Source organism: Sus scrofa, chromosome 1 (genome assembly GCF_000003025.6).
Source record: "Sus scrofa isolate TJ Tabasco breed Duroc chromosome 1, Sscrofa11.1, whole genome shotgun sequence".
NCBI lineage: Eukaryota > Metazoa > Chordata > Mammalia > Artiodactyla > Suidae > Sus > Sus scrofa.
In genome coordinates, this window is record NC_010443.5 from 27,843,097 (window position 1) to 27,868,908 (window position 25,812).

At 39.6% G+C, this 25,812-nt stretch overlaps 1 long non-coding RNA gene across 3 annotated transcripts in view; it reads right to left on the reverse strand.

The window, feature by feature from the left end:
* Positions 1-25,812, reverse strand: part of LOC106506526 — a 93,208-nt gene that overhangs the window by 64,244 nt on the left and 3,152 nt on the right. Inside the window, exon 1 of one of the 3 annotated variants that reach the window (XR_002338425.1) lies at positions 8,924-9,030. The exons of 1 other annotated variant lie outside the window; for it this stretch is intronic. This is a non-coding gene — a long non-coding RNA (uncharacterized LOC106506526). Of the gene's footprint in view, positions 1-7,875; positions 8,605-8,923; positions 9,031-25,812 lie in introns of those variants that run through there. One more of the 3 variants, XR_001301874.2, reaches the window with a different exon arrangement.

Genomic DNA, 25,812 nt, shown 5'->3' on the forward strand with positions numbered 1-25,812 from the left:
ACCCACAAAAGACCCAGAATTGCCAAAGCAATCCTGAGGGAAAAAGAACAAAGCTGAAGGCATAACAGACTTCAGATAGTACTACAAAGCTGTACTAATCAAACCAGCATTGCATTGGCACAAAAATACATATGGATCAATGGAACAGCATAAAGCACCCAGAAATGAATCTCACCTCTATGGTCAATCTTCCACAAGGCAGGCAATACACAATAGAGAAATTAAGCAAGTGGTGTTGGGAAAGCTGGACAGCACCATGTAGATCAAAGAAATGAGAACATTCCTTCACACTCTAACAAAAAAAAAAAACTGGAAATGGTTTAAAGACCTAAATATAAGATATGAAATTATAAAACTTCTATAAGAATGCATAAACGAACATTCTGACATAATTGTAGCAAAACTTTCTTTGATCAGACTCCTAAGGCAAAAGAAACAAGAGCAAAACCAGATGTGGCCTAACCAAACTTAAAATCTCTTGCACAGCAAAGCAAACTATGAACAAGATAAAAGAACTACCTATTTACAGCTTTTGCTATGGCTATTTTTTCAAGTTCTTCATTGAATCTTAAAGTTCGCACAGCTATACTTATTGGCCATGACTCACTCTTATCACTGACTCATGACAAGGAGTTGCTCTCTCCTGGCTCTTTCCATTACCCATTCTTGGTCTATTTCCTTCTCTCTCCCTTTACAGAGTAAATCCTTTTTTGAATGATACTCTTTTCCTAATTGTGTCCTGTCTTTTAATCTCTGTCATCTTTTAATCTCTTCAGATTCCCTAAAATTAGTAATGTAAGGAGAATCTCTTGGAAGGGAATGTCTTCTCCCCAGAAAGGTCTCCATGGAAGCACCAACACCATTTCCCTGTGGACTTATGGACAGTGAACCAGTCCTCTAAACTGTTATTATTAAACACTTAGAAGTAATCCCTTTTTCAGCTGCTTGTACAATTTATAATAATAACAACAGTAGGGGCGGTAGTAGTAGTAAACATATTGAGGAATTATTCTGTGCTAAACAATCTGTTTGACATGTATTATCACATTCATAATATATATGAATTCAGAACTTTTGGGGCTTGAGTAAGGTAAGAAGTTGCATATACTATACAGTATGGAGCACAATTAACAGGGTCTGGATTACAATCTGTAATCAATATAATCTGCAGTGAAATGTATGAATATAGAAAATTATGTGGAGACTACATAAGTTGTCTCAAATCATTTCATATTAGATTTGTGGCCACAAAAATTCAGGTTCAGCTGGGTTTGGGCACCAACAGATTTAGAAAAAAATTTTTTTTGTCTTTTTGTCTTTTTGCCATTTCTTGGGCCACTCCTGCAGCATGTGGAAATTCCCAGGCTAGGGGTCCAATCAGAGCTGTAGCCACCGACCTACGCCAGAGGCACAGCAATGCGGGATACGAGCCGCGTCTGTGACCTACACCACAGCTCATGGCAACACCGGATTCTTAACCCACTGAGCAAGGTCAGGGATCGAACCCGCAACCTCATGGTTCCTTGTCGGATTCGTTAACCACTAAGCCACGACAGGAACTCCCAGAAAGAAATTTTTATCTTTTATGGATTTTTGGATTTTGGAATGCAAATAAGGAATTGTGGACCTTATAAATATTTCAGATGTGAAACACAAGATTCATAATGATCAGGAGATACTAATAATCAAGGGTTTTTTCCCCTCCCACATCTGTATCCAGTTATTTAGCACCATTTTTAAAAGATTTCTCTCAAAGAAGTCAACGAGAATCAATTGACCATATACGTACAGGTCCATTTCTAGGATGTCTGTTCTATTCCATTTGTCTATTTAAACACCCTCACACCAATGTCACGCTATCATCACGGTGATTTGCTGTGAAACCTGAAATCAGGTAGTATTAATTCTACCATTTTTATTTTTGTTTTGGCTCTTCTAGGTTCACTGCATTTATATGTAAATATTATAATCAACTTTACCATTTCCACAAAAAAATTTGTTAGCTATTTGTAGATGATATGGTATACCTGGCAAACTCTAGACAATCATGATAAAATTAACCCCGTAGCAGGATATAAAGTGAGCATGTAGAAATCATTAGACTTCATCTATACAAACAGTAACCAACCAGACATGAGAAAATTCTACTAGCAGGAAAAATTAGCAATACATTTAATCAGAAATACACAAATTATAAGGAAAACTTTCTAACTCTAAAGAAACAAAATTTTGATAAAAAGACATTACTCTCATTTGAAGAGAATAACTCACCATCATAAAGGTGTCAGTTCTCCTTACATTTATTACAGATTTAACTATCCTCCCCCAAATTGATACATTGTTCCATATGAAGTTAAGAATAGTCAGAAATCTGGAGTTCTCGTTGTGGCACAGCAGAAACGAATCCGACTAGGAACCATGAGGTTGTGGGTTCGATCCCTGGCTTTGCTCAGTGGGTTCAGGATCCGGCGTTGCCGTGAGCTGTGGTGTAGGTCGCAGATTCGGCTTGGATCTGGCATTGCTGTGGCTGTAGCATAGTAGGCTGGCAGCTACAGCTCTGATTAGACCCCTAGCCTGGGAACTTCCATATGCTGCGGGTGCGGCCCTAAAATGACAAAAAGACCCCCTCCCCCCCAAAAAAAAAGAATAGTCAGAAATCTACTAAGAAAAATAATGAGGACTAGCATACTACCTCTTCCACACTAAAACTCTAGTATAAAGTATAATTAAAACCGTTAATAGAACATGAATATATAGGTGTGGAACAGAAAGTCTAAAAATTGACCCAAGTTCATATGAAATCTCTAAGGTGGCATTTCAAGTCACTGAGACCAGAATAGAGTTAATAAATGTTACTAGAACTGGTTGGCCGTTTGGCAAAGTACACATGGTATGAAGCATAAATCTAAGAATAAATTCAAAATGGACCAGTGATGTGAATGTAAAAATTGAAACCACACAAGGGCTGGAGGAAAACTTGAGTGAATTCATATCTACTTGAGAAGGCTTTCTAACTATGACTGAAAGTTTAGATGTAGCAGAAAAAATAGACACATGACATTAAAGATATTTTCAGGGCAAAAATACTACACACCAAGTCAAAGTTAGGTTGACAAGCTGCAACAGTTAAAAGGTCAATATGCTTAATAAACACTCTTAAAAAGTCAAGGGGAAAAGGCACGGACAAAGTAAGAAGAAATGATTCATCCAAAAATAATTGATCCTTAAACACAAAAAGTTTGACCTCACTCATAATAAAAAATCAAATTTAAACCCCATGAGATACTATTTCTCTCTTCTCAGATTGGAAAAACAAACTCTTTTGGCAAAGCCATGGGGAAATAGGCACTTACATTGCTGGTGGGATTTTTTTTTTTTTTTTTTTGGTCTTTTTTTTGCTATTTCTTGGGTCACTCCCACGGCATATGGAGATTCCCAGGCTAGGGGTCCAATCGGAGCTGTAGCTGCCAGCCTACGCCAGAACCATAGCAACTCGGGATCCGAGCCGTGTCTGCAACCTACACCACAGGTCTTGGCAACGCCGGATCATCAACCCACTGAGCAGGGGCAGGGACCGAACCCGCAACCTCATGGTTCCTAGTCGGATTCGTTAACCACTGTGCCACGACGGGAACTCCGCTGGTGGGATTTTAAGTTTACACAGTTCCCTCAGAGGGAATTCTGGTAATGTTTAATAAAACTACAATTGCATTTACTTTTTTCCTCTGGTGCCCAAGGTTTTTGATGAGAAGTTAGCTGTCTTTTTTCCTTTTTAGCTGTACCTGTGGGCAAGTGATTGAACCTGGGCCACAGTAGCAACCTGAGCTGCAGCAGTGACAATGCCAAATCCCTAACCCGCTGAGCCACAGGGGAAGTCCAGACATCATTTGTATAGCGTTTGCCCTTTAGGTAGCGTTTTTCTCTCTACTTTCAAGATTTCCCTTTATTTTCATTTAGCACTTTACTAATGATGTATCTGTGTGGTTTTGCGTTCATGGTTTTAAGTCTTCATATGAGTTTTATGATCTATAGATGTATGTGTTTTATCAATTCTGAAAAATTCAAATATTCTGCGCCATTCTTTTTCCTGGGCTCACAATTACAGTAAGGCCATTTGACAATGACTCACACACCTCAATGCTCTATTCCTTTTTTCTTATTTTGTATTTTACTATACTCTCTACTGACTTGTCTTCAAGTTTACAGACTCCTTCCTTAGCTGTCTTCAGTTCACTGATAAGCTACCAAAGTATTCATCTGAGACTTTATTTCTAGCATTTTCTTTTGGCCCTTTGTTATAGCTTCCCTTGCACTGCTAAAAATATAACACCTGTGTACTCATGTTGTTCAACTACTCAACTATATCCATTAATTATTTTTTATAAGAGTCCTATCTGGTAATTTCAACAACTTGGTTGTATTTGGGTTAGATTTTATTATTTACCCTCTTGACAAGGTCATGTTTTCCTGCATGCCTGATTTTGTAAAAGCAGGATACAGCATGTTTAAAAACTCAAGAGGCCAAAGCAATGTCCCTTTCTGTCAGAATGTTAGTGCTGGAGGTTGAGTCAACCTAGTCTGTCGTCGAGCTGGGCCTGGGCTTTATGGTTATTTTAGTTAGATTCATCCTCAGGTTTCAAATTATTCCAGGCTTGCATTAAAACATCATCTTTGATATACTAGGGATCTGTATGCCTGCAGAGACTATTTTAGTTCTTCTGTTCATTCTGCAGCAGGCCCCACACTGAACCTCAGCAGGAAGGGTCTCTCTCATTGCTGGTTCTCCTCATCGGCTGAAAACTCTGAAAAGCAGCACAATCCTTAGAGCGCCTCTGGTTTTGTATTGTTCTTTTACCCTCAGACTTTAGTTGGCCCCATGGACCTGTGCCTCAGTGGGTGTGTATCTCAGCTCCCCTGTTTTGCCCCCAGTTTCTCGTGAGCACTGCATAAAAGCCCATGGAAGAGAGTTGGGTCTCCAGGGATTTTAAGAGGCCAGGTGAGCCTCCAGATAATCTTTTAAAATTTCATTTTTAAGTTCAGCTGTTTTCTCCTTACCTGCATCTAGGGAAGCTTACACTTCCTGTACTGTCCTATTCCCACGGCCTGCCAACTAAAGCAGTTGTTAGGACCTTTCTCTTCCAGGAGGGGCTTTCCTTTTCTGAATTTGAATTCATTCGGTTTCAACCTCAGCTCGCCGGTGGGCTTTAAATATTTCGTATATTATGTATCTTCTCATTGGTAGGATGGGAGAAATGTTTTTTTTTGGTCGTCTTTTTTAGGGCCACACCCATGGCGTATGGAGATTCCCAGGCTAGGGGTCTAATCAGAGCTGTAGCTGCTGGCCTACACCATAGCCACAGCAATGCAGGCTCTGAACCTCATCTGTGACCTACATACACCACAGCTCAAGGCAAAGCTGGATCCTTAACCCACTCACTGAGCGAGGTCAGGAATCAAACCCACGTCTTCATGGACACCAGTCAGATTCGTTAACCACTGAGCCATGATGGGAACTCCCTCATTTTTTCTTTTTAATGCGGCTAGTGGTGTATTTAAAACTACTTGTAGGCCTAATTTCACTGTATGTCTATAGGCCAGTTACTCTACCCATTGAGAGCAAGTTGCAGATATCGTATTCCCTTATCTCTAACCCTTTAGCATGTATTTCCTATGCATAAGGACATTTTCTTATATGACCAATATAGGGTTTTGTTCCACAGATCTTGAAGCAGAGTGGGTCTAGAAGAGTGGGTCTACCATTTCCTAATGACTTTAAGTAAAAATTTTCACTACAGGCAAAAATTGCCTCTGCAGAATCTCCATTACGCTAAATTCTAACAAGGTATTTTCTATATTCAGAGAACAGTAAGCTTTTATCAAGAATGAAAGCATAGAGATAGTTGTCCGGGATCTGAAATCCTCTAAGAAGTCAATCTGAAATTTTCTACCATCAACGTCTTTTCATATTGCCTATAAAAATGGTCATCCTGAAGAAGGCATGCGTTAAGTATCAAAATATTTTGATTATCAAATAGTTGAACATCAAAAACATGATAAACACATAGTGGGTATGCAGCCTACTTACTCTGCTGGCTCACATGCCCACAACAAAGGGAGGAAAAAGGCTTTAACACAATACTTTAAAGAATACACCAAGTTTTTAAAGCTTCTAGCATTTTCCAGCTAGGAGGAATTCAAGTCCTAAAAACAATGCAAGGTAATAAAATTGACTTCATACTGACTGAAAAACTTGGTCTTGGAAAAAGAAAGCAGACAACGTAGAAGTGTGTGTGGTCACAGGTGTGTCAAGTCATGCTTATGCGTACATCGGGCAGGCTGCTCCACAAACCTTCATTTCGAAGGTGGGGGTGGGGAGGACTTACAGATATATACGGTCATTAGCTGGTGCCACAGGCCCCTGTCTTCTCAAACATTGTTACTGTGAGTGGCCTGGAGATGGACACCAAGATGAGCACCTAGTGTGACTAGCAATCAACCATCAATTGAAGGATAATTTGCCAAACAAGGTGGAAGCCACTGATGGAAAGACGCAAAGGTGTAGAAAAAATTTTTTTGAAAAAGTAAACATCAAATGTAGCTTTAAAGAGAAGCTATGAATGGGGAAAAAATAAATCAGCAAAGAGAGGTAGCTATTCTATTTCTGTAACAATGTAGGGATTAACTGGTGGGTACAGCAGTATATATGTATGTTTGGCCACACCCCACAGGCCTGCAAGCTTTGAGTTGCCCAAAGAGTCCAGAGACAGAGAGAGACCCCAATGGCTTAATAGATGGGAGATTTTACACACCTGGAGCTGCTCATGGAGCAACACCCCACCCTGTGGTAGACGGCAGGCAAGACGTGGCACCCATCTTTCCTCCCTGGGGGAATAGGCTACCATTTATAGGGGAACTGACCTCAGGTTGGCTTATCAGCAGCCGGGGCATGCCCCTCACAGCCATTGACTTAAATGAGCATCACCAGAGCAGATGCGTCCCTTTAATAAACCAGCAGGTGGACCCATTCTGGCCTAAGGGGCTGGGGAAAAGCACATTCATGAGAGAGAGCACACCATAGGTCAAGCAGAGGCTGAACCAAGAACAAGACAACAGCCACCTTGTGTGGCTGACCATACACTCTACCCCTACCCTCCACGTGACCCTTACAGTCCTGGGGGTCCTGTGACTCACATGCAGCTGTTCTAGACCCTGAACAGTGGTTTTCTGCATTGCCTGATGACTCAGGTAAGCCTTTTGTAATGTCTTCCACCTGTTGTAACATGTCTATGACATAGAAAACAATTATCACACTACCTCATTGCTCTGTCCCCTTCATAGCTGAGACCAAGGGTACTCTTATTTTGTCATTGCCATAGGCCCCGACCAAATCCTCCTGGGTGATGGACCACATGCAATTCCCGTGCCTGTTAATTGTTGAGGGGTCATGGGTGTCCTGGATATGCTTGCCTTTCACAGCTAACCTAGGTCCCTGCATTACGTCTGTGTTCCGCCAACCCCTGAAATCAGACAACCCATGAGCGTGGGGCTGCTGCTCTTTTAAACTGGAAAGAGACTGAAGATAACAGGATGGAATCATTAAAATGGAAGAAAAAGAACTCTCTCACAGTAAACAACTACCACAGGGCCCCACATGCTAGAGGACAGCCATCTGGGAATCACCCTTGTAACTTTATCCCGCATTCTTTATTTCCTGATATGTCATAGCTCCTGGGAGTTTCCTTGGCCTCTTGACTGGTTTCACAATTGTTGGGCTGCACCCCACAGGCCTATAAGCCTTGTAGTTGACCAACCTCAAGACTGAGAAAGAGCCCAGAGACAGCCACAGAGATGGCTTAATAGATGGAGGAATCTTACCCATCTGAAGCAAGTTCTGCAGAGACACCCACCACATGCAGCATATAGCTGACAAGACATGACAGCCATCTTTGCTTCCTGGGGGAGGAGGCTACCATTTATAGGTTGGCTCATCAGTTACCAGGGAAACCAGCAGCTTGGGCACGCCCCTCCCAGCCCTTGAGTTAATAAGCATCATGAGGGTAGACGCTTCCCTTCAATAAACTAGCAGGTGGAACCATTCTGGCCTAAGGGGCTGGGCTAAGCACATTCACTTTGTGTGGCCTGTCTCCACCCCTACCCCCCTCTGCATGACCCTTACAGTTGTGGGGATCCTGTGTGTCACACACAGCTGTTCTAGACCCCAATTAGTAGTTTTCTGCATTGCCTGACTCATGTAAGCCTTTTGTAATGCCTTCCACCTGTTGTAATGGCATAGAAAACAATTATCACACTAGAAAACAATTACCACACTATATCATTGCTCTGCCCCCTCCATAGCTGAGACCAGAAGCCCAAGGATACTGCCATTACTTTGCCATTGCCACAGGCCCCAACTAAATCCTCCTGGGTAATGGACCACATCCAATTCACCTGCCCATGAGTTAATGTCTCTAAAGCCCACCCCCTGTTGAGGGGTGATAGATGTCATGGGTATACTTGCCTTTTGTAGCTAAACAAGGTCCCTGAATTTCGTCTGTATTCAGCTAACCCCTGAAATCAGACAACCCATGAGCGTGGGGCTGCTACTTTTAAACTGGAAAGAGACTGAAGTTAACAGAATAGCATCAATAAAATGGAAGAGAAAGAACTCTCGCATAGTAGACAGATACCACAGGGCCCCACATGCTAGAGAATGGCCACTTGGGATCACCCGTGTAACTTTGTTCCCCATCCTTTATTTCCTGACATCTCAGAGCTCCTGGGAGTTTCCTTGGCCCCTTGGCTGGCTTGACAGTTAATGGGCTGCACCCCACAGGCCTATTAGCCTTGTGGTTGACCAACCTCAAGACTGAGAAAGAGCCCAGAGACAGCCACAGAAACAGCCTAAGAAATGGAGGAATCTTACCCATCTGAAGCAAGTTCTGCAGAGACACACGACCACATGCAGCAAACGGGAAACAAGAGGCAGCAACCATCTCTGCTTTCTGGGGGAGGAGGCTACCATTTATAGGGGAACTGATGTCAGGCTGGCTCATCAGTTACCAGGGAAACCAGCACCTGGGGCCCGCCCCCCACAGCTCCCTGGGTTAATGAGCATCATGAGGGTATATGCTTCCCTTTAATGAACCATAAAATTGGAACCATTCTGGCCTAAGAGGCAGGAGTCAAGCATCTTCATGTGAGCAGGATGTAGGTGAAGCAGGGGCTGGTCAAGCCAGTGCTGTACAAAGAGTAAGAGAACAGTCATCTTGAGTGGCCTGACCATACAATATATAACTAAGGTCCTACCAGTAAGAGTGGCCCTGAGAGTCAGGGCTTTGATCACTTCCAAGCCCCAAGAGTTAGAGCTGAGTCTAAGACAGGGCCAGATAACTCCTTCTGTAAAAGGCCAGACAGTAAAGAGTTTAGGCTCCCCACCACCACTTTGTCTTATTCCAGTTTCACTGAGATATAATTGACATACAGCACAATATAAGTTTAAGGTGTATAGCGTAGTGATTTGACCTACGTACATCATGAAGTAATTATCACAGTAAGTTTAGTGAACAACCATCATCTCATACAGATACAAGATTAAAGAAAGAGAAAAAATTTTTTTCCTTGTGATGAGAATGCTTAGGATTCGCTTTCTCAACTTCCACATATACTCTAGTACTTATTTATCTTGTAATTGGAGGTTTTTACCTTTTAACTGCCTTCATCTGGGCCTGACATTATTTTTTTAAATTGGGATTTGCAAAAATAAGTTTTCATTTATACATTAATAATGTTTAAATATTTATACATTATAAATACTTATGATAATTTTGTAAACTTTTTTTATTACTGAGGTAAAGTTGATAGTGATTCACAATTTCAAAAGTTAATATTCCATTTATAGAATATAAAATATGGGCCATATTCCCTGTGTTATACAATCTATCCTTGCAGCTTATTTTACACATAATAATTTGTACCTCTCGACCCCCTAACCCTGCCTTGCCCCTCCACAGGGTCATATTTTTTTTTTACTGCAACTTCTCAACTTTGATGTTATCAGATGAAGGTAGACACGCACAATACACAAATGAATAGTTTGGCTGTGCTACAATAGAACTTTCTTTTCAAAAGAAGAGTAACGGAGGAGTTCCCTGATGGTCTTGTGGTCAGGATTTGGTGCTTTCACTGCTGCAGCCCAGGTTCAATCCTTGGTCTGGGAACTCAGATCCCACCTCAAACTGCTGCATGCTGTGGCAAAAAAAGGAAAAAAAAAAAAAAAAAAAAAAACTGGCTAGGGGCCTGTGTGGCTTCCCCACCTATGGTTTAAGGAAACGGCTAGCCTAGAATTAGCCTTATGTGTGAATATTAACTCTTTTAGAATTTCCAATATTCTTCACTTCATCCTAGTCCTAAGAAAGGCTGACCTGACAAGAATAACAAAAACCAGGTATACTCCCTTTCCAGGGTGCTAAGTCCCTTGCTGGGCTGTCACTGGATTTTAGGTTTAAGGTGTACGGTATAGTGGAGGGGGGTACACCTCTGTAGAGTGGGAGGGGTGAGCCTTGAGAGAACAGGACTCATGAGCAGTCAGCTGGGCAAGGCCCCTGGGGCAGGGCTCCTTCACAGAGAACAAAGAGACACTGAAGCTGACAACGATGGTCAGTCAGGGGCAAAGGGCTCCTAGCCTTTAGTTAGCAAGGGGTTAGTTAGCTGATGAAATTTGAGCTTGAAGTGGGACAGTGAATGAGAGAGCCCTACCTGTGAGAGAGTGGAGCTGGCTTTCTCGAGAGGGAATGCCACCTCACTGCTCTAACGGTGGTCTTAAGCAGCCTACCTTTGCTGTCAAATCATTCCTAAAGTGACATAGTTAGAATGCATTGGGACTTGTGACTTCACGCTGTTAGGCAAAATCTCTCAGGTCTTTGAGGGTTTCCTACTTTGCTTCAGTCTCTCATTACCAACTCCCTGCCCTTGCTCATAACTCCTTCTGAAGCTCTGCCCCCTGGTGTCCTCATACCCTTCCTCTGTCCATCCTTACTGGAGAACTTGCTAGAATAGACCTCATCTTATGCCATTAACTCTAAACCTTGATAGCTGCCGAGAGTGGCTTCCCTCTCTCTATGTTTCACTGGCTCTAAAGGGAAAGGGGAGAACTGTGATGCCCCGCAGTTGTTTCAAGGGGGGATGGCAGGTGACCACATTTCTTTTCGATCTTTCCACCAGAGAGAACTGCAGCCAAACCTCTCTCTCTGCCTCAAGTTACCTACACGCAAATTCAACTGCCTCTGCAAGTATTAATTTTTTCCCCATTGTCCAGGTTCATAACATTTCTCCTAATAACATGATTTTATCCTCTCTGTAATAATAGCCTGAGCCTATTGTGTTCAGGAGCATTTGATTCTTTCTTGAGCTTATTTACAGTATGAAGACCATTTAGTCAACTGGGAATGGGTCTATAATGGTAGTTCTCAAACTTGAATGTACATTACAGTCACCTTGAGGATTTGTTAAATGACAGCTTGCTGGACCTCATCCCAGAATTTCTGTTTCACTAGCTCTGTGGTAGAACCTGAGAATTTGCATATCTAATAAGTCCCAGGTGAGGCTGCTGCTGCTGCTGGTTCCAGGCCCATTTCCTCTATTTCAGTCACCTGGGATGAATGGTGACGCCTTTCCTCTGATAGAAGGAGGAGGAAGGAGCATCTCAGTGCACATGGCTACCCTGGTAATAAAAAGTTGCTTTCAAAATGCTGCACAACTGAATGCTAACATCAGGCTTGAGAAACATGGCTTTAAACTGTTGACTGAAGGAAGGGTTTGGATTATTCACTATAGAGGCAAAATGCTGTCAGCTGGGCAGAATGCCAGGATTAGCATCTTTCTAAGAGTCAGGTCCTTTTGAAGAAGACTTCTTGAAAATTAAATGTTTCTTTAAATAGAACTGGGATAATCACTGATTCCTGTACTGTTTCTGATCTATGTAATGACAAAGTCTGATGGCTCAATGAAATATAGATTTTACAAGTTATTTGATGTGAAGTTATTTGAGTTCAGCATTATTTTTCATAAATGTATATATAATACATCATTTCTTCACCCAAGGAACAATTTATCGATAAACACTTGTTGAATGAATATTCAACATTACAAAACTACATATAATTCTTGTGTAGTCCTATTGGCAAAGTAGGGAGTATAGACATGCTGCTAAAAATATCCAGGTTGTCGAGGTGAGGGTGACCAAGTGAGAGATGCTCAGTGAGGAGAGGTACTATTTTTGCCAAGGAACTTTTAACAGGGCCTCTGCTGTAATTGTTGGTTACATAGATCATTGTCTGCACCAGAATGTGCAGCTGAGGGGTTAAATGGGACTGAGATCCAGCCTGCAATCTGTTCACCTGCTCAGCACGCCATGCACCTGAGCATCAGGCTGCCACAGTCCGAGGAAAGAGTAGGTTTGTCTGACCTTAAAGACATCCCAGGAGCTATTGGCAGCCCAGCTTCCCGGAGTCTGGATGTTTCTGCAGAAGTCATTAGTCATCAGTAGCTTGTAAACATGAGAGGGTACACAGGTTTAATAATTCTTTTTCACATGGAGACTACATGTTTGGAACCCCATAGTGGATTTCCAGAATTTTTTCTTGCCATTCTTCTATCATCAGAGAATTGGACTTTTTGAAAGTTTTCTGTGAACACTGGTTGAAAGCTTTACTTTGTGGATTCAGGGATCCTGGGAAGGCCCGATAAATGATCCCCAGAGGAATCTTACCCTATTAAACAACTGGAGCTTGACATTCCAATTTAATTTCATCTTTTTAGCCCAAGGCTTGTTGAAATGAAAAAAGTAATTATGAGTTATTTTGCTGTCAGCACATTGCTTTTAGCACCCTGTGGTTATGTATGTCACAGTACTTGCAGAGAACATTATGGATTTACTGAGCTGAGCCATTTCCCTCATCCTAAACTCTGCGTCTTGTCTCATTTTTGGTAACCTCATTTTCCCCAGTACTTCCTATAGTTGTTGTTACACAGCACGCCTCAGTAACTGTTTACTGAATGAACAAAACACCAATGATCCTATCCCTATTCTTTGTTCAATTACCTCAGAAAAATTAAGGTTTTTTTTTTTTTTTTTTTTTTTTTTTTTTCTTTTTTTAGGGTTGCATCTGCGACATACTGAAGTTCCCTGGCTAGGGGTTGAATTGGAGTTACAGCCCCCGGCCTAAGCCACAGGCCAGGGATTGAACCCCAATGCCCGTGGATCCTAGTCGGGTTTGTTAACTGCTGAGCCACGAAAGGAACTCCCTGAAAAATTAAGATTCTGTGTTCATAACCTCGAAAATTTATTCTAAAAGTACACTAAATAAGAATTTGATTTCTGATTTTTTAATCTAGATGCCAGGTCCAAATCAGTTCTCCACATCTTCAGATCTACAGATGTCTTATCTCTTGGAATAAAAAAATCACTTCATGGGAAATGGTTTATGTCATTACTACCTGCTTCTTTCATTTGACTCTGTGTTTATTTTTCAAATGGGCTTCAAGAGTCTATTCTAGTAGATATTTTTTTCATTGCTTTTCTTAGTATTTTGGGCATTTGCTCTGGCACTGTCCATTAAAATATATCCTCCTCTTATATGAAGCAATGGCTAGCAAATGACTGTTCACCCAGGACTGTATTTCCCAGTCCCCATTGCTTCAAGTTGTGGTCATATGACTAGTTCACACCAATAAAATGTGACCAGAAATAGTGTCTTCTTCTTCTAGACCAATAGTAAAACAAGTATACTTCTTCCATGCTCTTTTCTCCTTTTTCCAGATAGTATGAGGCAAAAATGAGGCCATAGTAGGGTTAATCTTTATTGTACCGTGGATTCTTTTGGCACAAGTTAGAAGCCTCTGGATCCCTTCACAGAATGTTGTTTAAATGTATATAATACAATACTGGAATTATAAAGGAAACAAATTATATTCAATACAATCATCAGAATATTTAGAAAATTGGTGATGCAATAATATATGTGTATATTTATTATATATTGCTACATAACAAATTACTCTAAAACTCAGCAGCTTAAAACTTTTTTTTTTTTCCTGCTTTTTAGGGCCACACTCATGGCATATGGAGGTCCCCAGGCTAGGGGTTGAACCAGAGCTACAGCTGCACAGCCTATGCCACAGCCACAGCAATGTGGGATCTGAGCCGTGTCTGGGACCTACACCACAGCTCATGGCAATGCTGGATCCCCAGCCTACTGTGTGAGGACAGGGATTGAACCCACATCCTCATGGATATTAGTCCGATTTGTTTCCACTGCGCCCCGATGGGAAGTCCAAAACTTTTTTTCCCCATGGTTTTTGTGGGTTAGGAGCAGCTTAGTTGGCTGGTTCTGACCCAGAGTATTTCAAAGGTGACAACTAGAAATACAGTCATTTAGAAGGTTGACTGGGAAAAGATCCACTGCCAAGCTCACTCAAATGGATACTGGCAGGCTTCAGGCCTTGGTCACACCAACCTCTCCATAGAGTTGCTTCACGTCATGGCCTAATGACCCTGGCCCCCAGAGCAAGTGCTCCAAGAGAGGGTTCAGAATCTTTTGAACTATTGTGGCCTAATCTCAGAAATGATGTTAAATCATCTTTGCCATACTCTATTCATTAGAAGAGGATTACAAAAAGGCCAGGAAACTGGGAGCTATCCTAAAGACTGCCTACCACAATGTTTTTTGGTATTGTGTTGTATTAAAATACAAGCTCTAGAGGCAAGTCTAATAACCACTAATTTTCAAAGAGTGCTGAGTATAAAACATTCTTTGAAAGCTTGGCAATAATAGCGATGATAAAAAAAATCTGTGATTTCTGTTTGCTACAAAGGTGCAAGTACTAATACTTTTGTGGTTTTTGCCTACATTCATAATTAAAGGAAATGACACATTTTGGTTCAAAGTTAACAATGATGTAATTTTTCCCATACAAACATACCAGAAGCCCTGAATTCTAGCCATGAATCGTTTTGGGGAGCCACAGATAGCTTAGGGTCCCAAATCACTGCTTGAGGAAACATTTACCAACCTAATACAATTGCCTTGAACAATAAAGAGATAAAAAAGCTTTACTGTATGTGACCCATTATATGTTTTAGAGTCTATTTGTTATTGTGGCCTATTTTATACTCCAAAGTACATTTGCCAATTAATTACATTACTACAACTTTCTTCATTTTGTCCTTCAACATACACTTTTGAGTAAAATTTCAACTTCCCTTTGTGTTAAATTCCATATACATATCTGCTATTGTACAGCATTCATCTCATTCCATTAATATCTAATTCACTAACTTAATGTGTACCAAAGACATGCGGAGACTAAATTATATTTTTCCAGTGACTTTTATGCTATTTTTTACTCCAGTTTTCAGTTTTATACACCAGATGGTTGCCAGCTGGATCCCTATGAATAAATTATAAATGACCAACAATGATAAATATTTGTATGGCTCCTGCTCTTAAATGATACTTAAGCATGTTGCTGAACTTATTCTCAAAGAAAGAGCATCTCATCCTAGGGGTAACAGATCATCTCATATGCTACTGCCAGAGAGATCTCTCTGGAGTAATTGATATAATTGATGGAGACCGAGTATATCTAGGCAAAGCTAACGGATGGGTTGTGTTGGCAGAAATTAGTTACAGTATAATGTTAACTTTTTTTTTTATTTTTGGTTATGGACATTAAAAAAAGGCACAAACACTAGAAAAAGTCAGGTCCATGATTGTGTAATTCTTTCTAAAATTGAATTAAAAATTGAGTCAGTGATGTTAATTTTTAACCTAACTAGCTAGATCCCAATATGACAAAATGAATTTTTAAAATAATTACCTTGCAAGAGATCAAGCCATTTTTAGGCATATATATCATTGCTGGTTGGAATTCAGTGTAAAGATTCCTCTTAAATGGAAGCAAACAACTTAACATTTATTGCTTTCTCACCAAATTGCAGCACTCCCCTTCAGTGTTCAAGAGAAGAACCACCAAGCAAAAAGAGCACTATAGGGCCCACTGGGAAAAAAGAGAAAAAAAAACAAACTCAAAGGTTCCCTCTGAAAGCAAGTATCCCCCTAACAGTAATTTAGAATTAGGTTTATTGAGAATGTGGTTTTACTAATGGATACTTTACTTTTCTGTTAAGAGTTTTGTAAGAACCACATACAAAAAAAAAAAAATCTTTCCTTAGATATTATCTCATTATTTACACGATTCAAGCAAAATTAAATGGTCTAAAATTAAAATTTTTTCTACTATAAAAGTAATGCTTTGGAGTTCCCGTAGTGGCGCAACAGAAATGAATCCAACTAGGAACGATGAGGTTGCAGGTTTGAACCCTGGCCTCGCTCAAAGGATTAAGGATTCGGCATTGCTGTGAGCTGTGGTGTAGCTTGCAGACGCGGCTCAGATCTGGCGTTGCTATGGCTCTGGCATAGCCGGCAGCTGTAGCTCTGATTAGACCCCTAGGCTGGGAACATCCATATGCCTCAGGTGTGGCCCTAAAAAGACCGAAAAAAAAAAAAAAAGATTTTAGAAAAAAAAGTAATGCTTATTGTAGCAATTTCAGAAAGTACAGAAAACCAAAGGAAGAAAACTGTTTAAAAATCACCTATAATGTGAACATCCAAATGGAAAATAGAGTATCATTTTGAGGTTTCTTTTCTTTTTTTTTTTTTTTTTTAAGGGAAGAAGTATATTTATTGAAAGAGATACACACTTCATAGGCAGAGCGTGGAAAGAGGGCCTTCTTATATATTTCTGTATGAATATACACACAATTTTTTTTTTTTTTTTTTTTTTTTTTTTTGCTTTTTAGGGCCACATCTGCAGCATATGGAAGTTCCCAGGGTAGGGGTTGAATCAGAGCTACAAGCTACAGCTGCCAGTCTACCCCACAGCCACAGCAATGCCAGATCCAAACCATGCCTGCAAACAACACCACTGAGCAAGGCCAGGAATCAAACTTGAATCCTCATAATCCTACTCAGGTTCTTTACCGCTGAGCCATGATGGGAACTCCCATACAACTTTTAAAATAGGGTTTTTTAAGGATTTTTTTTTCATAATCTTCACTTGGATTGTCTAATAGATAAAAGAGACAATCTTGTCTTCGTTGAATTTTTCCAAGGAGGCTTTGTATTTTATTTCTTTGTGATTTTCATGAGGCCCAAGCCTACATTATTTTTGGTCTGAAGTTTAATGATTGTTTTTCTGAAAGCTGGTAGCTGAGTATCCACAAAACCTTTGCCTTTTCAGAGTCAAGTTCATACTATTGCTCTAATTTATTACATCAAGATGTTGAACGTTGAAGAGGAAAAGGGTAAAGCAACAAGTGAAGCCCCTTACAACTTGTAAATACTGACCTTGCCTTCAGAAACAAGCCATTTTCAAACAAAATGATAAGTGGGCAAGTGATCTTTAGCTATAAGGGGAAAATCCAGGCCTGTTGGGTGGAACCCATCTATCCCCTAAACTACTCAGAGACACAACTGACGCTGCAGTTTTCCAGAAGGTTAGAGCTGCTTAGTAATTTGAAAGACATCCATTCAGACTGCTTCCAGCATGACTGCTCACAAAATACTCCCCAACAAGGTTTTCTGACCTAACCTCAAACACATCTGGTAGGACGATCTTTACAATCTCCTATCCCAATGTTGCAAATTATCAACCGAGAAGTAGCAGAAAGAACATAGGCTTTGATTAAACTGAAAAATATTGATTTCTTCATCAATAAAGTGGAGCTTGATAATACATTTCTTTGAGGATAGTTTGTGAACATCGTATAAAATTGTTAACAGAATATGGCACCAAGTCATTATTTAATAGATTTACCTCCATTTCCATCAATCTATTCCCAGTCTTTAATGCTAAGGATAGCTGTTTACTGTTTAAATTGACCCCTTTTAACATTTCTAGAGAAACAAAGGAAAGCTAACCACTTAACAATTATTTCTTCAAATATTTTAAGTTAACTTTCCCAAGTGTTTCTTTGACTTGAGATTCCCCCCCCAGTCATTTTAATAAGATCAGTTTTCTTAATTTTGTAGCTTTTTAAGTTCTTGTTGTTTACTTCTTACCATTTCTGAAGTACAGAAAGAGCTGATAACTTTCTGGTTATTCTGTTTTAGGACTCCTTAGTCACTTTTGCATTTGTTTCCGAAGTCTGGGTACTTTCTTCATGGCTCACTTTTTTCACTCGTTTTTTTCTTTAAATAGCATTTAGTAAAGAATTATGAATGAATTGGAAGGTACTTTATAATTTAACTTACACAGAAAATTTGTTTTAAATCAAAGAAATATGTAAATTGAAGTAAAGTCATGATAAATTTTTTGAGAATGCTATATCTGTAATTGTTGTAGTGATTATGGACACTAAAAATTAAACTAAGTCTATGATATAATCAAAAAACATATTTCTTTTTTTTTTTTTTTTTTTATGGCCACACCTATGGCATGTGGAAGTTCCTGGGCCAGGGGAACTTGAATATGAGCTACAGCTGCAGCAACATCAGATCCTTAACCCACTGCACTGGCCAGGGACTGAACCCATGCCTCAGCAGAGACTTGAGCTGCTGCCACAGTTGAATTCTCAACCCACTGTGCCATAGTGGGAACTCCATTATTTTTAAGATGTACTTTTTGCATATTTTAACAACTTTACAACTGAGATGTTTATAATAATTGAGCAACACTATTCATGTGCTGCGTTTTTTCTTTCTTACTGGTACTAAAATAATAGCGCATCTTAACAATTGGCATTTTAGATTTGGTGATATATACTACAATTATTTTATAGAACAAAGAATAACATTTTGGTTTCTGTAGTAAATAAATATATACTGAACATAAGACTTATAATATTAGAAATAAGTAGTTAAAGGAAGGCTTTGACTTTTCCATTAAAGAAAGAAAAAATTTGTGCTACATTGAAATTGGTTACAGATTGACTATTTATGTATATTTTCATTATAAAGCTTTTCACTAGTTCATTAGAAAATTCTAATGCAGTTTTCTTTATGAATGTCTATGGGATGGGGAGTCAAACTGTTGGGTCTCTGACAATATTCGCAGAAAACCTAAGGTAACATTCAAAGTAAAAGTGTTAAGACCCTGTATAAGATAATACAACATACTGGAAAGGGCAAGCCATTTGCAAAGATGGCCAGACTTTTGCTTATCATCTGGATATCTCAAGACTCCCAGTAACTTCAAAGCCTGGATGAAGACTTATTTCCCTTCCTTACATTTGCTCTTAAAATCTGTTTAATTTCATGGGGCAAGGGTCAAGCATTTCCATAAACAAAGCATAACCCAAGGTTTGATGGAACAGATAATTCAGGTGTGGCAGTGATAATTTATTTTCTGTCTTGATGAAAAATGTGCTGAGTAGCAGATTAAAATATGGCATCAAAATTCATCCAGTTGACTTCACCTACTTTTCAAAATTTGATCATTTTTTGGCATCAACATAACTGTTTATCTCTGATAAATGGGAGGGCACATGCCTTCCATACAGGCAATTCATATATTTAAAACTGAGCTATCCTCTCAGAGTGATTATTTAATTCTGCTTTCTTTCCCACACCTGTCATTCCATTGTATATACCTTCAGTGGCTCATTTTTCTTTTCTTTTTTTTTTTTTGTCTTTTTGTCTTTTGTCTTTTGTTGTTGTTGTTGCTATTTCTTGGGCCGCTCCCACGGCATATGGAGGTTCCCAGGCTAGGGTCGAATCGGAGCTGTAGCCACCGGCCTACGCCAGAGCCACAGCAACACGGGATCCGAGCCATGTCTGCAACCTACACCACAGCTCACGGCAACGCTGGATCGTTAACCCACTGAGCAAGGGCAGGGACCGAACCCACAACCTCATGGTTCCTAGTCGGATTCGTTAACCACTGCGCCACGACGGGAACTCCACAGTGGCTCATTTTTCTAATGCTTTAAACATTTAATTTCCAGTTAATGTGCACCCTAAACTCACCCTTGAGCTAACTATGCTTGAATGAGGATATCATTACTATATAGTCCCCTTGGACCAGTTGGTTGACACTTTCTGCACATTTTCTTACCGCCCCTTGTGTCTTTTCTTACAACACTAATAAATATACTAGCTTGAAACCCTCCCACATACTTTCATGTCACATCTATCCTTTTGCCCACCCTCATGCAACACATCATTGTGGCCTAGATCTAGGAACTATTTAGCCTTCCCTAACATAAGTAGTTCTGTGGTATAGTGACAAGTGGTCCATGTGAGAGCTGGAGCTGGATGACCCCAAGACTGTCATTGCTAAGAAAGCATGGTAGGTAGGGTAGGGAGAAGTGGTAATATTACTATTTACCCTGTGCCTTAATCACACAAATGAAAGTGAAAATTTGAAATGAAAACTTGAATACTTAAAATTATAATTCTGCATTATTTCAACTAGCAAGACCATTTAATCATTACTTGAACACTGTGAAATGTCTAAATTTGCTTATTTTGGGGTAACACAGATAAATAAATATATATGTATATGCATATATGGTAGAATATGTAGTCTATTATCTAGAATAAGACATATGGAAATTATTAACTAGGTTATATATAACAGGAAAAGCACTAGGTCAGGGTGATCAATATTCCTTCTATTATAAATGTTTATGTGGGTAAACACTGCTGTGGAAAGAAGGTGGTCTTTACAGCCAGATGGACTTTCGATAAAAATCTTAAGTTGTCATGTGACTTTTGGCAAGATATTCTACCTCTTAAAGCTTCAATTTACTTATCATTAAAAATTGGGGCTATATATTGAATGTTATACAGTAGTTTTGCTATCATGAAACATACATGTTCTTAAAAATCAATGTGCTAATGCCCAGAAATCAACCCACATACCTCTAACCAATTAATCTTCAACAAAGGAGGCAAGAATATACAATGGAGAAAAGATAGTCTCTTCAGCAAGAAGTGTTGGGAAAGTTGGACAGCCATAGGTAAATCAGTGAGTTAGAATACTCCCTCACACGATACACAAAAATAAACTCAAAATGGCTAAAGACTTAAACATAAGACACAATACCATAGAACTCCCAGAGGAGAACATTCTCTGACATAAATCATAGCAATGTTTTCTTATGTCAGTCTCCCAAGGCAAAAGAAATAAAAGCAAAAATAAACAAATGGCACCTAATCAAACTTACAAGCTTTTGCACAGTAAAGGAAACCATAAATAAAATGAAAAGACAACCTTAAAGACTAGGAGAAAGTATTTGCAAATATGTGAATGACAAGTATTTAATTTTCAAAATATACAAACAGCTCATATAACTCAATTTTAAAAAAAGACCCATTAAAAAATGGGCAGAAGACCTAAATAGACATTTCTCCAAAAAAGACATCTATATGGCCAATTAAGCACATGAAAAGATATTCAAAGTTGCTATTAGAGAAATGCAAATCAATCACACAGGTTAGAAAGGTCAACATCAAAAAGTCAACAAATATTAAATGCTGGCTAGGGTGGGTAGAAAAGGGAACCCTCCTACACTTTTGATGGGAATGGGAATTGGTGCAACCACTATGAAGAACATTATGGAAGTTCCCTAAAAAAACTAAAAATAGAACTACCATACCATCCTGCAATTCCACTCCTGGGCAAATATCTAAAAAGATGAAAACTCTAATTCAAAAGGATACATGCACCCCAGTGTTCACTGCAGCACTATTTATAATAGCCAAGACATAGAAACAACCGAAATGTCCACTGGCAGATGAATGCGTAAAGAAGATGAGGTGCACACACACACACACACACACACACACACACACACACACACACAGGAATATCACTCTGCCATAAAAAGGAATAATTCCACTTGTGGCAACATGGATGGACCTAGAGATTATCATATTAAGTGAAATAAGTCAGATAAAGACAAATATCATATGACATCATGTATATGTGAAATCTAAAAAAATGATATAAACTTATTTACAAAACAAACAGACTCACAGACATAGGAAACAATCATATGGCTGCCAAAGGAGAAGGGGGTAAGGAATTAATCAGAAATTTGGGATTAACAGATATATATTCCTATGTACAAAATAGATAAACAAGGACCTCCTATATAACACAGGGAACTATATTCGATATTTTGCAATACTCTATAATGGAAAAAAATCTGAAAAGAATCGAAAAGAATCTGTATATATACACATATATATGTGTATATATAACTGAATCACATTGCTGTATATCTGAAACAAACACCACACTGTAAATCAACTATACTTTAATAAAAAATTTTTTTAAAAAAATCAGTGTGCTAGGCAAAATCACAGTAAAAACCACAGAACCACGGGGCTTTTGGAAAAAATAGGTTTGGGATATAATATTCAAAAACTGCATCAGTTACACACACACACACACACACACACACACACACACACAAAGGAACCAAGGAACCTAACAAAAATGATAGCAGAGGGAGTTCCCTTCGTGGCTCAGTGGTTAACAAACCCGACTAGTATCCATGAGGATGCGGGTTTGATCCCTAGCCTCACTCAGTGGGTTAAGCATCTGGCATTGCCATGAGCTGTGGTGTAGGTCACAGATGCAGCTTGGATCCTGCGTGGCTGTGGTGTAGGCCGTCAGCTCTAGCTCTGATTAGACCCCTAGCCTGGGAACTTCCATATGCTGCAGGTGCGGCCTAAAAAGAAAAAAAAGATGATAGCAGAGTTCACATGTTAAGTGGTTAAGAAGTACATAAATACTACAATAAAACAAATCTTAAAAATACCTGAAGTTTACTTGAAGAAGTGGTTATCAGGAAGGTTGTGAGTTGTGAGCTATTGTGAAGTGGTAGAAGGAGAGTAAAGTGAAATCAGAGGAAAGTTGTAATGTGAGCAGTGGATGGTATGAACTAAAGTAGCTGGTAGGTGTTGGAGGTACTTATGTTTCAGTTTTTCTACCCAGCTCATGTTAGAGAAGTATAGTTCCTACATTCATTTAGTGTTTCCTGCAAGTGAAAATGCACATAAGCATACTCTGTCCTTGTCTTTTCAACCTCATTCACTTAAAGCACTTGCCTCTTGGTCTGGTAGTAAGCTCCAAGATGGTCCCCAATGATCTCCACCTCCTGGCACTCACACTTTTGTGTCATTCACTTTCCCACTGTGCCAGGGGATGGTCTGGGTGACCAATAAAACACAACAGAGTGATGGTGTGTCACTTCTGAGAATAGCTTATAAAAACTGCAGCTTTTGTCTTGGGCTCTCCCTTCTCCCATCTCTGGGGGAAGCCAGCCACAGCATGGGGACCCTCAGGCATCCTGAGGAGAGGCCCATGTGATGAGGAACTGAGGTCTCTTGCCAACATACACATGTGATCATGGAGTGAAAGTCCAGACTTCAGATGACTGTAGTCTCAGCTGCAGCCTGACTGCAACTTCATGAGCCAGAACCTTCAGATAATACCTTCCAGATTCTTGACCTGTAGAAACTATGTAATAATAAATGTTTGTGTTTTAAGATGCTAAGCTTTTAAATGCAATAATAGAGAACTAATACACTTGATTTAACTTATTTCCTACCTCCCTGGTTATTCTTTCTCAGTCTCCTTTACTGGTTCCTCCTCCTCTTTTAACAAATCCACAGAAGTGGAATTCTTAGGAGTTTATCATCTTTGCACTTTTTCTCCAAGCTGGAACTCCCCTTTGAACTGCAGACCCACATATTCGACTTCATACCTTGCCTCTCTACTTGGATGTTTCTTTCACACATAGCTCAAAACTATCATATTAAAAATGGAATTTCTAATTTCCTTTCTTTCTTCCAACCTGTTCATTCTTTCCCTCCCTATCATTCTCTCTTATCTTCCCAATTACTATAATGGTGTCAAAATCCAGTTAATCAAGGTCAAAACCTAGGGAGCAACATCATTCCCTCTTTTTTCTAAACCCCAATCCAATTGGTCAGCAAGACCTGTTGATCCATTTGCAAAACATATTTACAATTATTTACATTTTCCTTTTCTCATATGACCATTGTTACCTGACCTAAATTACCAAAACATCCTCCTAACAATTCTCCCTGCCCACCATCAATCCATATTTCAGGAAGAGCAGCTTGAATGATCTTTTTCAAATAGATCATGTCACACCTCTGATTACAATCTTTCAGTAACTTTCCACTGCAGTTGGAATGAAATCCAGTCCACTTAATGTAGTTTACAGGTTTGCCTGACTTGCATTTATCTATTTACTTTCACCTTGAACCACCCTCCTCCTGATTCATTATGATCACTACTATTCTTTTCATTCCAAAAACAAGATCTTTTTTGCTCTAGCGATTTTGCACAGGTCAGTTTCTCTAACTGGAATATTCTTCCTTCTATTTTTCCTATTCCTTGTGCTTTAGTTCTCTTAAATCTTGTCTCCTCACAAGAACTTTTCCAATGAAGCAGCCTCTCTGAAGTGTTCCCCTCTCATGTTCTCTGCTACTTTCTTTTTGGTATGAGACCTTGAATTATGTCTGTTTCCATGTGTTCTCTGTCTTCCTCACTAGAGTGGCAGCCTCCCAAGGAGCAGTGTCAGTGTTAATCTTTACCACTGCTCTGTCCTAAGCACCTGGCTCAGTTGCCTGTCCAGTGCACATACTTAATGTATATTTTTTAAATGAATGAGTGAGTGAATGAATAAGTGGTACAACCTCACCAATTCTTTGAAAGCTAGGCCTTCCCTCTTTTCCCACTGGTACTTTTCCCAGGAAGCTGTATTTTTGTTTCCTTTGTTTTGGGAGGTATACCCTCTGCCTGCTAGATTTTGAGTTCCAACAGAGAAGCAGCAATGATATCTTATCCCCATGATAACTGGAATGTTCTAAGTACTCAATAAATCAGTGGTTCTCAAACTTTTAATGTGTGTGCCTGCCCTCACAGATTCTGCCTTAGTAAATGTGACCTGAGACTCAGTAAGTGTGTGTAGTGGTCTATTTTTAAAATAAGCAACTCAGGTTATTCTCTTCAGGTGGATCTTATATGTCACACTTTGAAAAAAACCAACTACCTATTGATATCTGTGAGGACTCCTTCTCTTTACCAGACTTAATTTTTAGTTCTTATAAGCAATGAGGGTGAAATTTCAACACTCCAAGAAATCTGGAGAGCAAATGGTTATTGCCCCCCACCCCCAAGGTAATATTTTGCCACTTTTGGATATCACTTCATTTTTTGAGTCCTCTGCCTATGTAGTTTTAGCCCTCTGCTTGTGAGATAAATTTGTGTTTCTTTTTACCACCACTCCTGAGGCATATGGAAGTTACTAGCCAGGGGTCTAACTGGAGCTGCATCTGTGACCTATGCTGCAGCTCACGGATCCTTAACCCACTGAGCCAGGCTAGGGATGGAACCTATACCCTCATAGAGACAACATTGGGTTTTTAAGCTACTGAGCCACAATAGGAACTCTGATAAATGGATTTTTTGAATTGTGCGGATAAAACTGAGAATTTAGACTTTTTAGGGGACAGATACAGAGATATTTGTCTGCAGTTGCATAACTGCTTTAAAGGAGGGAGGTGCTTTGTTCCTCCTATAAATTCTCTCAAGGAAGAAATAATTTTTAGTGACAAATCTAATCTTAATTCCATTACCTCATTTTAGCTAGAATTTCTTCTCTGCTATTTATTTATTACTGCTGCACCTGGGGCATATGGAAGTTCCAAGGTTGGCGGATGAATCAGAGCAGCACTGCTGGTCTATACCACAGCCACACCAGATCCAAGA